The 4,962-nt window shown below is 32.0% G+C and overlaps 1 pseudogene; it reads right to left on the bottom strand.

The window, feature by feature from the left end:
* Nucleotides 1-572: 572 nt before the first annotated feature.
* LOC114318119 (endo-1,3;1,4-beta-D-glucanase-like) lies at nucleotides 573-2,612 on the bottom strand (annotated as a pseudogene).
* Nucleotides 2,613-4,962: the final 2,350 nt, after the last annotated feature.

The following is a 4,962-nucleotide window of genomic DNA, read 5'->3' as shown; positions in this document are numbered from 1 at the left end:
CCTTTGATTCCCAAACATACCTGAAAGCAAACAAATTAGATGTAACCACAGTTACATTTGTTAAATTTTCGACTCTAAGAACAACTACTCAAGTTCACTAGAAAAAGGATATGAATTCAGAGGCTTACTGTTTATCTTCATTATGTTTGCTAATGACTACAACATAGTCAGCAACAAGATAAACGGAGTAGAACCCAACACCAAACTGCCCAATGAGATTAAGGACTCCACTTGTCTGCATTTTCTCCTCAAAAGCTATATAATAGAATAAATTCAATTACAAACCATTAATTATTAACTCCCCTTCACATTGTACCAGTAAAACACTTAGCCTTATTGATAAAATAAAATAAAATAAAAATACCTAAAGTTCCAAATTTAGCTATTGTTTCCAAGTTCTTGATCAAATCCTCCTTTGTCATACCTATACCTCTATCACGAATGGATAGGATCTTCTTTCCTTTGTTTAAATTAATATGTATTTATCATATTATAAGCTTAAAGAATAAGTCACTTTATAATTCTTTGAAGATACAAGAATTTATGGTCTCATAAAATGCCTAACAAAAACCCTACAAGCACAGAATGCACCGATGTCTCACAAAAACCTCGGCTCCCAATATTGAAATTGGGCACTTAACCTTTGTAAGAACAAGCTGTCAATCACACACACACACACACACACACACACACACACACACACACACACACATATGTTATGAGCTTGAGAAGTGTGAAATTTACCTTTGATTTCATCTCCTGTGATGCGACCGGGATGCAAAACCACTGCAGCCTGAATTTCATCGGTCCTTGCTAGTTTTACAACTACCACCCCTAAGTTAAACGCAAAAAATAACCCATAATCTTAGCAACCAAGTCCATGACTCGTCAGTGAAGAGCAACCCAGTTCAAATATGTCAAGTTTCACAGCATATTTCATATAAAAAGCAATATAAATATCTTACCACCCAGCAAAAACCTGCAGCCCCTATTGAAGTGACTCCTTTACTTCGTAAAGAAGAAATTACTGGCTTGGCATCTTCAAACCCTTTATCCTGGAATGCAAAAAATTCACATTAACATAGCTAATTGAATTGTTGAAGAAAAAATTCTTTCTTTCCAAACCTCTTGTGTTCTAATAGGATCAATATGTTTCTCATAACATTTTAGTGATGAATCTATCCGCCTAAAGTTGATCCTTATTGTTTTATTTTTTTTCTTTACTTAATTTTATTTTAATCATGTCAAAAAAATTTTGGTTTTAGTCCTATCTCAACTGGACGACCCTGAAAATTTTAAAAATTATACATGACAACAATTTGGAACCTTTTGATGTTGAAATAGAGAAAAACTATGTGCGCTATAACTTCTTTAATCTTTGAAACTAGCATGCCAATTTTGATGACCAACTTTTAGATAAAGGGTAGTGAAACTAGAAACTAACCACGCCATGAGCCTTTCTCTACGATTCCCGGTCCATATTAGGGTTATTAAGATCGAATGGTTCACCATAGAAGAAATCAGGAACCACTACTAGAAATCCCTCAGCTGCCACTTTGTTTGCAAGTTTCCTTTAAAATGATAAAATGAAAAATGTTACTTCAACTAAATTACAAGAGATAATGATGCAATTAGTGAAGCTCTCTGGAAATATATTTCTTTGTGTTGGTCGAAGTTAATGACACTAAAATAGGGCAATTACAAGTTACAACAAAACAAAGTAGGCCAACCTTGTACAATTGCTGCACCTGGGTTATCAGCATTTCTTGAGTGATATTGTTTGGCATATGAATGAACAGTCTTAGCTATGAGTAAATTATGAATTAGTAATATTAGTTATAGAGAGTAGGATTTTTGTTGTATTTGATCTTTTGGGGCAAGGTTGAAACATGTTATTACTCTTCAATTTAATTAAAATTATTTCACACAAGATAACATACAAGATTGGAGTTTCCAGAGACCAAGGAAAAACAAATAATTGGGCAACCAATCTATGCGAGAACTCTGATAGATGCACTACTATTAATTGAAGATTGACCATGGTCCCTTATTTCTAAAATTCAAATTTGTTTTTTCGATTGAATGACAGAGACAACACTCATTTAACAACAGATAATAGTATCAATTCAGCATACCTCAGATTTGGAGATTCATACCCTGCAAAACATTTTAAGAAAGCAAAACAACTAAAGCTTAGTTTGTGAAAGAATATTGAGAACTCAAAACATATATCATAATGTAAACTTTTAAATTTTCATCGGAATCATCTTCTGCATTCGCATGTAACTTCCTACCTGGAGATGCAAAGACTAGAACAAGGTCGATTCACAGAACAATATGCATATTGTTTGGAACCATTACCATTATGTGTCCTAGTACCGCAATTTAAAACCTTAGTGATTAATGATTTTAAAAACATGAAAACCTTAAATTCATCATGCTCTTGTACTTCTAAGTTCTCACTAGACTAGAAAATAATGTGTTAAATGCTTCTAATTTAACATAATGCAATAAGAAGGAAAATTCATATTCCAACTCTAGCTTTTCACACAGAACCAATAACAAGTTATACCTGGCATTTTATCTCTATCAGAACCTTCAAGGACTTCCATGTAGTGAACAAATAGGGAACAACCATATCGAGCTTTCCGTCACTGAGATATAAAATATGAATACAGCATAAAACATGTTATCCACCACAAATATTAAAATCATTAGGCAAAAAATAAAGCATGTTCCCTACAAATCCTTGATATCAAAGAATAACAGTTACTAGATATTTTATTTCGTTTTTGAAGTTTCTAGACATTGAAGGTTTCTCTGCTGAATGCACTCATTTCGAAGGGTATTTGATTGTGAAGCTTGGGAAAACTTTGTGTTGTCAGTTAAAAAGGACAGCCTAGTGCAAGAGGCTGCCGCCTTTGCAGGATTTAGGAAAGGAATCAAATGCACCATGTGCGAAGAGGCTCTTTCTACGTTTCAAACCCACAATTTTGTTTTGTCATTAAGCTACAGAAAAAAGTAATATCAAAAAAATTAATTTTAAAAAGTTGCTCTATATTAATTTTGAAGTTTAGTTTTAAAAAATTGCTCTATATTAATTCCAATGGGTAACATCAAAATTTGGTTTCCTTTCCTAGTGTGTTTTCAAGAAAATTTTGAGTAATACTCTTAAAAAAAAGTGAAGAGAAAAACGATTAATTAAAATGAAATATGTCACATGAATTAAAAACCAAAATTGGCGGCATAAAATACTTGAAAGGGTAAACACTAAATAAGTATATTCACAAAACAATGCGCCTGGTCTTAAAAGATGCGAGCTAAAAAAATAAAATAAAAAAGGCACTAACTCATGCTAATTCAACATAATGTGGTAATTACACGTATCATACTGACTGCACCAGAAACATGATTCTGCATTTTCACCTAAGTATCACCCAAATGATCTGGTAAAAATCATCCTGACCATTGCCATCTAGGTTCGTTGAAATGAATTGAAACTAGTAATTCCCTATGACATGTTAAACCACAAGAAACCAAGTAAGAAAAATAATAGAAAAGAAAACATTATTATAAGAAAAGGCTTCCATATCTCTGTAAATTTTAAAGAAAAAAGAACTTTGCTAAAGATAAACATTTTTCATCCACCTAGTTGAGAGCTGAAAGAAGTGACAATATGAACATTTATGATATAGTCAGCCAAGCAGACAACGTTGAATTTGACCATGAAATTTCATCTTTAGACCTTCCTCACTCACTCTGTTTTACAACCACCACATGTTTATGAAATGGTTTTTAGGTATGGAGCTTAAGCATTTTCCCAACAATCCCCACCCATTTATTAATGCAAAGCTTTAAAAAAAGAAAAAGAGAGAACTTGAAAAAAGAGAATGTATCAAGTAGTTACAAACACACAGGCTGACTTCATGGAGAATAACATAAGATAATGAGAAGAAAGGACACTATTAGCTGAGTCCAGGCAAATGGATTTGAGTTTCATTGCTAAACTTTTTAATAGATCAGAGATGTAGAGCAAGTAAATACTATTAAATATACATATCTTCCCTTTCAAGAATACTTGTGATCTAGGTTTTAGTTTTATCCAAAACAACCGTCCCATTAAGGTATAACCAAAGTGTGTCTGTACCAATTTATTTTTTAAAATGGAGCTACAACAATCAATCAATGGCAATAATCTAAATCCCTAATTGTCGAAGTCCAAATTAAAACAAGAAACATAATAATTTCACAGCAGAAATAATAATTTGAGAGAGATTTGTGAAGAAAATTAGTAGCAAATAAATTATGTACTCATAAGCAAGAACTATTGAAGCAGAATTTTCAACTAACATGCATTAACCACTTAAGCTAATTTTCAACTCGCTACAAATTAAAATGAACTTAAAAAAATAATAATAATTCAAGAAACTAATTTTTATACAATCACATGCTTTCAAAATTAGTTCAAGAACCTGGAATTCCCTTAGGGTTCTCTAATTTTAGATTCAAGAATTTTTTTTTTTTTAAATTTTTATACAATCACAACTAAGTTAAAGGATCCTAATTTTTGTTACAGAACATCAATTGTTTTAGAATAACAAATTAAAAAAAAAAATTGTGTTCAACCCGTTAAAGAACCCAATTTCACAATAAGCAATTGGCATTGAAGATATTTTTCCCAACTCAAATTCAAGAAGTTTATAAAAAAAGAGAAAAATTCACAATCTAAAACAATATAATTACATGCTTTCAGAATTAATTCAAGAACCTAGAGTTCCTTAAGGTTCACTAATTTTACATAATTTTGGAGTTACTCAATCAAAACCTTGATTTTTTAGTGAAAATCCCCAAATCAAAACCCTAGTTTGAATCTACAAACCTGGTTGAAGGGTAGAAGTGTTCTTTGCGTGCATTCGTCTCTTCTGTCTCCTTTCGGCCGTCTTCTCTCTCCATCGTGACTTC

The sequence above is a fragment of the Camellia sinensis genome, unplaced genomic scaffold, assembly GCF_055761805.1.
Source record: "Camellia sinensis isolate YWXY unplaced genomic scaffold, ASM5576180v1 Unanchor13, whole genome shotgun sequence".
NCBI lineage: Eukaryota > Viridiplantae > Streptophyta > Magnoliopsida > Ericales > Theaceae > Camellia > Camellia sinensis.
Note: the sequence above shows the minus strand (reverse complement) of the source record. Positions and strands in the feature narration are given on the sequence as shown.